General features: G+C 38.3%; 1 protein-coding gene across 3 annotated transcripts in view; it reads right to left on the bottom strand.

The window, feature by feature from the left end:
- Window positions 1–12,255, bottom strand: part of PLCB4 (phospholipase C beta 4) — a 392,492-nt gene that overhangs the window by 243,461 nt on the left and 136,776 nt on the right. For all 3 annotated transcript variants that reach the window (XM_054574035.1, XM_054574037.1, XM_054574036.1), the window contains one exon: window positions 6,523–6,582. The gene's annotated coding sequence lies outside the window, so the exon portion shown is untranslated. The remainder of the gene's footprint in view (window positions 1–6,522; window positions 6,583–12,255) is intronic.

Raw genomic sequence — 12,255 nt, 5'->3', positions numbered from 1 at the left:
GTTTCAAAATGGGAGAGTAGGAAACATGAGAGGACAAAAAATTCTGTCTTTGGAATAAGACGTTCTTGCTGTCACAATCACAATGACCCTTGGGAACTGACACACAGCACCATTTTAATACCCTAATGACTTCAACAGTAGCATACTCATCAGCTACATGCAAAAAGTCTAGTTGAAGTAACTAAGAAATATAAGGGCAACAGCTAAAATGTTCTATATTAGACTGTTTGTCCTTCGCTAGTTTCTTCAAATGTTTTGGTGAAACAAGCAGGAAAAAATAACATCACTAATACATACTTTTAAAAGTTTGTGTTGAAACAATTTTTGGACTAAAAAATAGCACAAGCCTTAAGCATCAACTAGAGTAGAAAACTGACATTTATCCCTTAATATATCTCACTAAAATTTTATGATTAATGCTTTCTCTCTGTAACATTTTATTTTAAAAATAAAACTGATGGGGTTTTTTTTTACAGTGAACAAACCATATTCCTACCACTTTGCTTTCTTGAATATCTAACCCTTTATCCATCCCTTTATCTATCCATCAGCTCTTTTTAAAATGTATTTTATAATAAATAAGTTCCAGAATTCAGTACACTTCATCTCTAAACTCTTATGCTGCTGGCAACTTTAATCTGTTTTAGTTGACTTTACAAGGAAAAAAGGGAAAGAAAAGCAAGTGAAAGCTCACTATGGACCTAGTTTCAGCGCCTACGCTGAGGTAAAGACAGAATTCTGGCAAAGGTAGAAGATCATCCTATAAAAACCGGAAGAAAAGGATTTGTCAGAATGCTGCCTAAGCAGCTAATAGAAAAACTATCTTTCAGAAGTTCCAGTGTTGGTTCCATTTCCTTTCCTCCCTCTTTCTAATCACCTTAGGAAAAGAAACCCAGTTGGCCATGGAGACCAAGGAGCAGAGCAACAGAGAACCACCCTAGAAGTGAAAAGAGTAAGAAAAACCATAAAGGTGTCCAAGGTAGGGAATTCTCTTCTGAGCAGGACACTCTTAAATGGTAAAGCTGCCCACCTTTGGTAAAAGGAATAAGGGTTAGAAAATCCTTCCTTTCCTTTGTTTTTGCTCTTTTTTTCCCTCTCATCTCTCAATTCTTCCACAAAGCAAGAGAGGAGAACATCTGAGGCTGGGGTGTACCACCACTTGAGAATGCTCAGCAGTAAAGACTAAGTGAAGATAGCGAAAGATGGATGACAGCCAAGGCTGCCCATTCATTGTTTAAGCAGAAGATTAGGTTTTAAGGGCTGCCCAATCTAGCAAGAAGAGAGAGTCACTGGGCTGAAGTGAGTCCATGAAAGAATGGCGGGTCCTTGCTACAGCTTTCCCAAAATGGGCTCAGGGGGCAAAGGGCGTATAGCAGTGGTACTGGAGACAGTCCCTGCGGCAGATGGTATTTCCGATATTCTCTTCATACAATGTAACTTTAACACTCCTTCCACTGAAAGGTGAGCTTTTAAGTGTCCTCTCTTGAAACGGGGAAGGCTTGTGCAACCAAATAACATGAGGGAAATGATGCAGCAGGACTTCCAAGGTCAAGTCATAAATGATGTTGCCTCCCCATTGTTGGCTGGAATAATCACACCAGAGCCACATAAGCAGTCCAACTGCCCTGAAGCCGCCATGCTGTGAGGAAGCCCACAGTGGCCCGTGAAGAGACACCCTATGGAGAAATCCTGAGACTATGTTGAGAGAGAGAGAGAGAGAGAGAGAGAGAGAGAGAGAGAGAGAGAGAGAGAGAGAGAGGTGCCAGCTGTCAGCTGCTCCAGCCTTGTGCTCTTTCAGTTTCAGGTGCCATCTGAATGCAATTGCACAAGAGGCCCCAAGCCAGAACTGCCCAAGAGAGATCTTCCCAAACCCCTGACCCACAGAAAAAGTGAGAGGTGAAAAGGTGAGTGCTATTGTTTCAGGCCACTACATTTTGGAGTGATTTGTTACACAATAATAAATAACTGAAATGGACCCCAATCTATAACTGGATCATGACGATACTTCATTTCATATACCACAAAATCCAAGTCTTTGAACCTGGTATCCAACCAGCTACTAACTACCTTTCTTACTGTTTATTTCTCACTCCATGCATGCAAGTACCCCAACTTTTCTAGAACCTTCTCCCCAAACACACTTTATAATCAGATATTTTTTTCCTACTGCCTAAGATGCCCTTCTTTCCTCTTTAAAATCTTTCCACATTTTACCCTTCATTGAAGACCCATTTTCTTCCAAAAAGTGCTCCTAGAAAGCTGCACTCCTGAAGGTTACCAGTGGCCTCAGCTGTCAAACTCAATGATTTCAATCATAACTCATACCTTCGGAGTATTAAGTTCCAAATACAAGCAGTAATGGCTCATCAAGACAGAGGAGCTCACTTTTTCCGGACAGCAGTGCCACCTCATTTCTTTACTGAGCGGAGTCACCAAGCTGGGAGACTCAGCAGTGCTGACAGAAAGCCTTATCTCAGGGGAGCAAGCCTCTGGCCAGAGTTTCTCTGGAACATTCTGAAGTTGCACTGTCCAGTGCAGTGCTACTAGCCAAGTGCAGCTTCTGAGCACTTGAAACACGGTTAGTCTGAATTGAGATCTGTTATAAATATAAAATACACACCAGAAAAATGTGGAAGAAAAACATATGAAATCTCATTAATAATGTTGAAAGGATAATAATGAGGTATGCTTGGCTAACTACACTATTAACATTAACTTCAACTGTGATCTTAGACTTCCCAGCCTCCAGCTCAGGATGCTATAACAACCTACTTCTTTTTACCTTTTTAATGAGACTACAAGAAAATTTTAAACTGCACACGCTGCTCACATGATATTTCTACAGGACAACACTTTTATTCTACACTGAATTGAAAGTGCCCAAGGAACCACCATATGTTTCCCTAAAAAGTTTGTGGGGAAAAAAATACTTTCAAAGGAAAAGAGAAAATATTAGAAAAAAAATTTAAAGGATTGTTAAAAGAGATGAAAATAAAAAATAATAGAGTTAGTATATATGCTCAGAAATGTTTCTAGCAAGAATAATTGCCAATCATACACTCAAACAAGACTACCCTTGCCTCTTTTTCAGGGTGCTGAAATAATTACCCGTGATGCCATTCATTTAAAGAAAGCTTTGAAATATAAGATTTGATTTGGTAATTCTAATATATACAGAAATTCTATTCGCTGAAAATTACCTAGGTGTCTCTCAAACTGCAATCACTTAGGACTCAGATATTTGAAGCAGTAGCTTACTGCCTTCACAAGGGAGGAAAATAAATCTATACAGCTTCTGAGAGTCCTTATCTTGCATGCGGGAATGGACTAAGGGACGGAAATGTGCCTGTGGGGATGAGGAATGAGTGAAATGGCATGTGGCTAGCTAAAGCAGACACTGCAGTGTCCTGTCCGGATGCCAGGGAGCTCCTTTTAACTGTGCCATGTGCCCATCTCTCAGCTTTCGTATGCTTTGCTTCTAGGAGGAGGCACTGGCAAGTTTCTCAAGAGGAACATCCTCCAACAATGACAGCTGCTTCCCCTGCAGATGCCAAGAATCAAGGGCCCCCGCGTTTACAGCCCCTCTCCCAGCAGCCCACAGCCAATGACTGAGGCAGGAATGGGAAAACTCAGTCCCTTGCCTTGAGCAGACGAAACAGACTCTCAGGAGCAATTATGCACCAGAGCTCCCCGAGGGATCAGCCTGAGGCAGAGATCTTGCTCAAATCATCCCTCTGCTTGGATTTCCCCCCTTTCCCTTTCTTTCCCCAACTCACTAGTTTCTCCTGGGAGCCCTGCCTTAATAAAACACTTGGGCAGAAATCCTCATCTCAAGTCTGCTTCTGGGGAGCTCAACTCAAGACTCTTGTCATGCACGAATGGGCTCTAAGAAGACAGGAAGCCTAATTGCTGTTATTCCATGGATAAGAGCTTCTAGAACACAGTTTAAAATAAATGCACTATCCACCATTTAATAAGAAGCATCTTTGTTCCTAAAGATCACTGCAGCAGCCCTAAATGTAGTTCTTACATCTAGAAAAATAATGCTAATACGGGCATAACATATATTATCTCCAGGTCACCAGGCTAGTGTGGAAGGCTCCAAAGCAGAGGTAAAAAGAAAGAGAAGTCAACATGAAAAGAAACAAAGAGAAGTCAACATTAAAAGAAAGAGAAGTCAACATTAAAGTTTGGTGAGTGTCATACCTGACAGTAATGTTACAAATTCTGTACTTAATCAATATTTAATAAAAAACTTAAAAAATCACTCAGTTAGGAAGAAAGCACCCCCAACATTAGGTAAATTTTTCAAGAGTAATGTATCTTCCAAACTGATATACTACAGGAGATGAGTTATCAAGGGTTATTTTCTTTCTTGTCATGATTTGAAGACAGGCTTTGGTTTGATCAGATTAATAAATTCCTCATTACCAAGAGTCATTCTGAAGCTAGAAATGTAAGCGTGAGGATAATTCATCCCAAAATAGTCATTTTGTTCTCTATATAAATATTTTCTATTTTAGGATTTTATTGCCTAACGCTGATAAAAAGCTAACATGAATGTGACATAAATAAGCAAGATCTAAAACACACCTTTTGGCATTACAGGAATAAAAATATATTCTGAATGTCTATTGTAGATATAATAGTTCTTTAAAAAAAACATTTGGGATTAATAATCAGTCTACTATTGGAATCGTGGGGAAATAAAGCAGGTGTTCAAGACACAACCAGGAAAGTTCAAGTCCTTCGGTTTCGATGTTTCCAATTTTGAGTATGAGAAGTCATTATAAAAGAACGAGATTTCAGTTCAACATTAAAAAAAAGACCCTCAAAATACATGATATCCAACAATATAAGGTTGCTAGAATAGAATGTTTTTGTTTTTATGAGAAGATGGAGAGAAATATAGGGGAATTCCCTCGTTGGGAGGAGGCCAAGACTAACACAAAGATGACAACAAGCAACCTGGTAACACATGGGGCACCGGGTCAAAACGGGTCCCAATAGCTATGAGGACCGAAGAGAAGCCCACACACAGTTAGCTGTCCCAGGACCTAATCCAACCGAAGTCTGTAAAACCAAAAACATGACACAACCACTTCGTACCGAGAAATTTCTTCATGGAACTTAAAACATTTAACAAAACTTCTAAGTGCTGGTTTTTGTTTTTGTTTTCTGGGGGGTTCTTGACTCAAGTGTTTATTTTCACTAAGCAAGCAATTCCTCATAGGAATCATTTATAACACAGCTGATGAAAAATGACCTATTTGTAATACAACTATTATGCAGAGAATAATACTTCTCTGCATAATAGATAATAGAACTATTATGCAGAAAAAGTAGGTAGTCCAGAAAAATGTAATAAAAAAGACTAAAAAGGAGATGTCACATCTATATTGATTTAAAGTCCCTAAAGAATTATTCAGCTCCCCCTCCACCCCTAACTCTGGTTCGCCTGCTAAAACATGGTTTATGAATCATCCTAGGGGAAGAGGAAAATATAGTGCACTTGACTAAAAAGTAGGTAGGAACATTTGATAATAAATCTCCTTTCTTGATATTCTTGTGTCATCATTAAACAGTGATCACTAAGAGAAGTGTAATTCTTTCCGCCCTTCACAGAAAGGTCGGAAGAAAATCAGCCCAGGGCCCTGGCAGAATATGATGGCATATCTGACATGATATGCACGCGGCAAAGAATTGATTTTAAATGCCTGGGACCTGGAGCTCACCTGTTGGGAAGAACAAGGAGGTTGCTGGTTATCTTTTTCATGTGATCACTATAAAATGACTACTTGTCCCTCAATGTAGGGAGTGATACATAGTCCAATTTATTTGCTTATAACAGCAATTAGAAAATAGCGATTTAACTAAGGGGTCAGACAAGAACGAGCTCTCTTATTCACTGGCTCTCATTCACTGGGATTCTGGTTCTCGTAAAGCATTGGTAAGTTATAGTTTGTAAATAAAAATTGCCCATGAAGATATTTCTGTTTCCCATTTTTGCATGTCTTCAAAGGTATGTAAAATGGAACTTTAGAGAGGTGCTAGAAGAATTTATCTACATCATTCCATGGATGATTCCCACAAAATGGAGGATGGATTCTAGCTGACATTGAGCATAGCTGTGATCTTTCACATCTTTGAAAATCTTCTCAGACTTATTCTGCACAGGACTAAAAAACAAGTCAACACATTTCTCCTTAGAGAGAATTGCAGACCACAGTAACATAAATACTACCTGGTGTTTACTTACTAAACTCAGGCAAGATCGCCACAGATGACTAGTAGAAAATCTAGTAAAAGGTGAAGTGCCCAAGGCTGGTGGAATGAATGGACTTGAATCTAAAAAATGCCAGGGGACCAATGCTCTGTCACATGAAAGAAAATGTCTGTGAATCAGTTTTGAGAGGCATATCACATGGGACATCAACATGAATGAAGGGATTCATTTTACAGACTGAAAGTTCTAGAACCTCACAGCTAGCAAGTCTTTACCACAGTGTGCAGAATACTCACCAGACAGCTCTGGACCAACTGCAAGTGATGTCTGCTTAGTCACGCTCACAGCGCTGGCCTCTGTGAAGTAAGCAAACACAGACCAGAGAAAAATCAATGTACAGAACCTTAAAATTTCATAGAAACAGCCCTTTGCATTTCAAAATCAGAATCTATAATTTTTTAAACAGAAAGACACTTTAATAAATTAGTAACATTAGTTTCTAAATGGATGATGACGACATAGTCATTAAATCAGATATATTACTGTTATACCCAGCCTACAGGGTCTACACACCCTCTCTATTAAGCTGCTGATATGCAATTCAACTTCTTCACCTATCAAAACAATTAAGCAGCCATTGAACAACATAGTCATCTGAAATCTTCTAAAATTAAATAGAATGATCTTTTCCTGATTAACAGTAAAATGCCCTCAGATGAACTGTAATTATAAGAAACAGTTTGCCCTTTCAAAGAAGAACAGTGCTGAAAAGATTTACAGTAAATTTCATCTACTGACAGTCATTTTTAATGTGTATTTTTGTGTTGTCTTTAAGTTGTTTATGCAGATTCTGGATTTCACATTGGATTTCTGGTTGTTCGAAATTTAGATTTCAAGGTCTTTACAGATGGGGTTGGGTTGGGGGAGTTCCCGGTGTCAGAAGTACATAGGAGTAAGAGGAAGCCAATTTGCACATGGAAAGGTAGAGGCGGAAAAAAAGGTAACTGAGGCACAGGAAAATGATGCCTGTAAAATCTGAATTGGGTTTTCTGAAGGTCATTATCTATGTAAGGATATGCCTACACTAAGATCCCAGGTAGAAGGGTACATCCCCACATTGCAAGATGATGCTATTAAAAAAGAAAAAAGCTAATGTGGATCTACATATATAGACAGATATAGAAAAAAATTCTCAGGTCATAGTATTAATTTTTTAAACTCAAGTAGTATACTAATACGTATACTATGACCCCATTGTGCTAAAACAAACCTCACTAATGTAAACATACAGACATAAACACAGTTATATTTAAAAACACATGTGGACAAGAAACTCATGGGTGTGGTTTCTCTCAAGATCTTGTATTGAAGGAACGTAAAAAAGGGGCCTTTGCATTTTAACCTAACATTTAAATATTCTGTAATATTTTACCATGAAACCTACCACTTTTATCATTGAATTTGAAAAAGAAGAAATCCAGTTCATCCCAAACTCTCTATAGAAAGGAAGGTTCCATTTTAAATATACATAATTATAGAAGATAAAGCATCATGTACAGTTACTTTACTTAGTATGTACTAAGACTCAAGCTCTAAGCATAGATTGCACCGTATTTCTTTTAATCCACATAAATACTCTAAAGTGTATGTACTGTGATTGTTCCCATTTTAGAGAAGAGAAGTTGGGTGAGTTTCCAAGATTCACACAGAGCTGGCATTCAAACCCAGGCATTCGGACCCATGTTTTGCTTCCATGGCATTTACCATATTTTTGATATTACATTTATATTTAATGGTGTATTAATAAGAGACTCTACACTGCATGGAGACAATTTTTTGTGTATTAAAAACCATTATGTGTACCCCCAGCACCTAGAATAATGCCTAGAACCTAATAAATGCTCAATAAATCTTTGTTGAAGGGATGAATAACTAAGGTGCCCCTAGAGCTGTGGAGTTAAACCACACAACTATTTTATGCCCCTAGGGGCTGTGAAACAGGCTGAGTTGCAAAAAGCTCATTGATTAATCACCCTGCCATACCGTGCTCTTCATTTTGAGTAACTACTTGTTGTCCTAGTCTTTAAAGATTTAAAGACTGGACACATGGTTTCCCTTGTCCTCTCTTATTCTCTAGTGACTATCCCACATAAAACTGCCTTTCTAGTTCTGTGCATGATTAAAATGTTGCAACATTTGGGAAAGCCAATGTTGAAATACTTAACTACAGAGAAGTTAAACAGCATAAACAGTCTGTCATGAACTATTTTGCTACTGGCATATGGTAGGCAGATTAATGTAACTGACTTGGTGTTGTAGTCACATGAGAATCAAGGCCTCAGTCTACCTACCTTTTCATTCTATTATTCCTCTAAGTGTTGAAGGGTGTAATAGGGCCTTTGGTAAAGGAGAGGTCGGGTGAGTGAGCATGGGTGTCTGCGTGTCTGTGCATAGGTCTCTGTGAATCTCTGTGGGTACATTCAGTGTTCCTGTGTGTACATTCAGTGTTTCAAAAGAGAAAAGATATTTTTCTATAGCATAGAAGGAAACCTAATAAATAGATAAAATCCCCAAATCCCAAATCCTATCAGTGTTGGTATTAGCAAAAGCTGTTTTTTATTCACAAGGGTGACAAGACCATTCAATGGGGAAAGACAGTCTACTCAACAAATAGTGCTGGGAAAACTGCATAGCCACACGCCAAGGAGTAAAGGTGGACTCTTACTTCACAGCATCCACAAAAAATCAGCTCAAAATAAATAGATCATAGATCTAAATATAAGAGCTAAAACTATAAAAGTTTCAGGACTAAATAAAACATAAAGTACAGTTGACCCTTGAACAACAGAGGGGCTGGGGCACCAACAACCCACATATCAAAAATGTGCATGTAACTTAAGCTGGCCTTCCACATACAAAGATTCCCAACTCCAGATAAAAAAATGCACTTGACCCTTGAAAAGCATGGGTCCTAAATCTGCATTGTTGGAGGGTCGACTGTAAATCTTTGTGACCTTGGGTTAGGCAAAGGTTTCATAGATATCACTCCAACAGCAGAAACAACAAAAGAAAATGTAAAGTGGACTTAATCAAGTTAAAAATTTTGTGCTTCAAATGTCACAGTTAAGAAAGAGAACAAACAACCTGCAAAATGGGGTAAGTTTTTTGCAAATCATACACAGGGTGTGGCAAAAGTAGGTTTACAGCTGTGAGTACATGAAATACAGAATTTATTCTTGTATAATTATTTATTAATTATTGTATTATTTTCCATATTAACAACTGTAAACCTACTTTTGCCACACCAGTATTTGACAATGGACTTGTATCAAGAATATGTTAAGAACTATTACAACCCTCCCTGACTGAGTGGCTCAGTTGGTTGGAGTATCATCCTGTACACCGTAAGGTTGCAGGTTCCATTCCCAGTCAGGGCACATACCTAGGTTGCCAGCTTGGCCCCTGGTCAGGGGTATACAGGAGGACATTGATCGATGCTTCTCTCTCACGCTGATGTCTGTCTGTTTGTCTCTGTCTCTCTCTCTCCCCTCCCTCCCTCCCTCTTTCTCTTTCTCTCCCTTCCTATTACAACCCAAAAATGAAAAGACAAATAATCCAATTTAAAAATGGATAAATTACCTGACTAGACATTTCTCCAAAAAAGATATACAAATACATGAAGAGATGCCCACCCATTAAAGAATTGTAAGTTAAAACCACATGAGATGCTACTTCTCACCCACTAAAATAATTATAATTAGAAGACAGATTATAATGTTAATGAGAATTTGGAGAAATTAGAATCCTCATATATTGCTTGCGGGAACATAAAATGGTACAGCCACTTTTGAAAACAGTCTGGCAGTTACTCAAATGGTTAAACATAGAGTTTCCAGATGGCTCAGTAATTCTGTTCCTAGGTATGTACCCAAAAGAAAGAAAACATATGCCCATACAAAAAGAAATCAGATGTACATTTTTCATGGCAGCAGTCTTCCTAGTGGCCAAAAAGTGGAAACAATCCCACTGTCTATCAGCTGATGAATGGATAAACAAAATGTGGTATATCCATACAATGGAATATTATTAAGCAATAAAAAGAATGTAACATAAATATATGTATCAACATGAATGAACCTTAAAAAAATTATACTAAATGTAAGAAGCCACTCACAAAAGTCCACATATTATATGATTCCATGTATATGAAATGTTCAGAATAGGCAAATCCACAGAGAGAAGCCGATTAACGGTTGCTTAAAACTGGAGGAACAGGGAAGGTGGGCAGTGACTACTCATGGTGTGTGATTCCTTGTCGATGAAAATGTTCTGGGATTGGATTGTGATTCCTTGTCAATGCAAATGTTCTGGGATTGGATTGTGCTAGTGGTTGCACAACTGTGAATACACTAAAAACCATTAAATCATACATTTTAAGTAGGTGAATTTTATGCATCGTAAGTTACATTTCATTAACAAAGCAGTCCTTTTTTTTTCTTTTTGAGACTGCATTCAGTGAGTTTCCCAGTAACATTAGTTAGTTTCTTCCAAAAATGACAAGACACTGATTCACATTCTACAAAAAAACACAGGAAGTGGTGAATATTTACATTTTAAAATAACTATGGTAATTTTTCATGGTTCCTTGTGATGGGAAATACATGCCATCGTTATTTTACCCTCACCAAAGAACAGGATGTGCACAGACCTGCCTTGAGATCATAAAGAAGTATCAATATGTCATTGCAAACCACCACTAAGGACGGTATTTGAGACACAACCTTATTTCAAAGCAATGGGGAGCCTTAGCCAAGAGGGAGATTTTCATTTCCCAACAGAGGAAAACAGCTACAAACATCTGAGGGTGACACCGCCAGGCCTGTTTTTGTGAATCTACATACATATCGAACACAAAAGGACTAGCATTTAATGCCCTACCAAAAATATTTAACGTTGAGATTTTATTTTCAAGTGAAGACTAACTGGACAAGACCGAACCAAAACAGAGGTCACTTCACTCTGACCTACTACTGAACATAAAAATTATTGTTTTGCAAACAAACAAAATGTTAGAGAACAGTTATGTCTGTGAGTTTGTACGGCATAATGAGCCTCCTCAAACCTTGGTGGCCTAAATCAGTAACCATTTATTTTGGTTCACATGGTGCTCTTAAGTTTGCAGAAGTGGCAGGATGGCAGGTCCCAAAATACAAGACTCTTCAGGCCTCTGCTTTTTCCCACCTGCTGTCAGCTGGAGTATTCAGCAAAGCAAGTCATGTGGTCAAGCCCAGATTCAAAAGATGGGGAAACAGTCCCACCTTTTGATGGAACTTTGCACACTGCAAAGGTATGAACGCAGGGGGTCCGACTTTGTGGTCATTTCTACAATGTACCACAGCACTGTTTCCTGCAGTGGAACACACTCCCACTGATGGTCCATGGGGAGATATTTTATAGTTTATTACAGTTTATTTTTAATGGTGCAATTTATATGTAAAATCCAGGTATTTCACAATGGTACAGGGAGGCATAATATACACTGTGTGTACATTAGCACTTAACTTCTATTTATGGAAAATGGCATTATTTTTCTATTGAACTTAAGTATATTACAGTAAGTATAGTTATTTATAGTTACTTACCATAGCATTGTTATCATACTACCATCATTATTTACCAGATACATTTTATATTTAAATAGATATATTTAGGTGGAAAGGATGAGTGATAAGTTCAGGTGAAAGAGAGATTTGACCACCTTCATAAAAGTGGCTCCTGGATAACCTAAGTTTAGAACCCAGTAGACTAGAACAATGCTTCTTAAACTTTAACATGCATACAGATCACCAAGGTATGTGGTTGAAATGCAGGTTCTGTTTGAGACGGTCTGAAGACTCCCACAGCTCTAATTGTCTCCCAGGTGATGCTGATGCTGCTTGTTCCAGAGAAGGCAAGCACATGGGACAGAGTCAAACATCTGGTAATCCGATAAAGCTGAGGGTTATCATTTCCTGGCTGTGTGCACTTGA

This window comes from Pteronotus mesoamericanus, unplaced genomic scaffold (assembly GCF_021234165.1).
Source record: "Pteronotus mesoamericanus isolate MK-2021 breed Mesoamerican mustached bat unplaced genomic scaffold, CSHL_Meso_final contig_25, whole genome shotgun sequence".
NCBI classification, from domain to species: Eukaryota; Metazoa; Chordata; class Mammalia; order Chiroptera; family Mormoopidae; genus Pteronotus; species Pteronotus mesoamericanus.
Note: the sequence above shows the minus strand (reverse complement) of the source record. Positions and strands in the feature narration are given on the sequence as shown.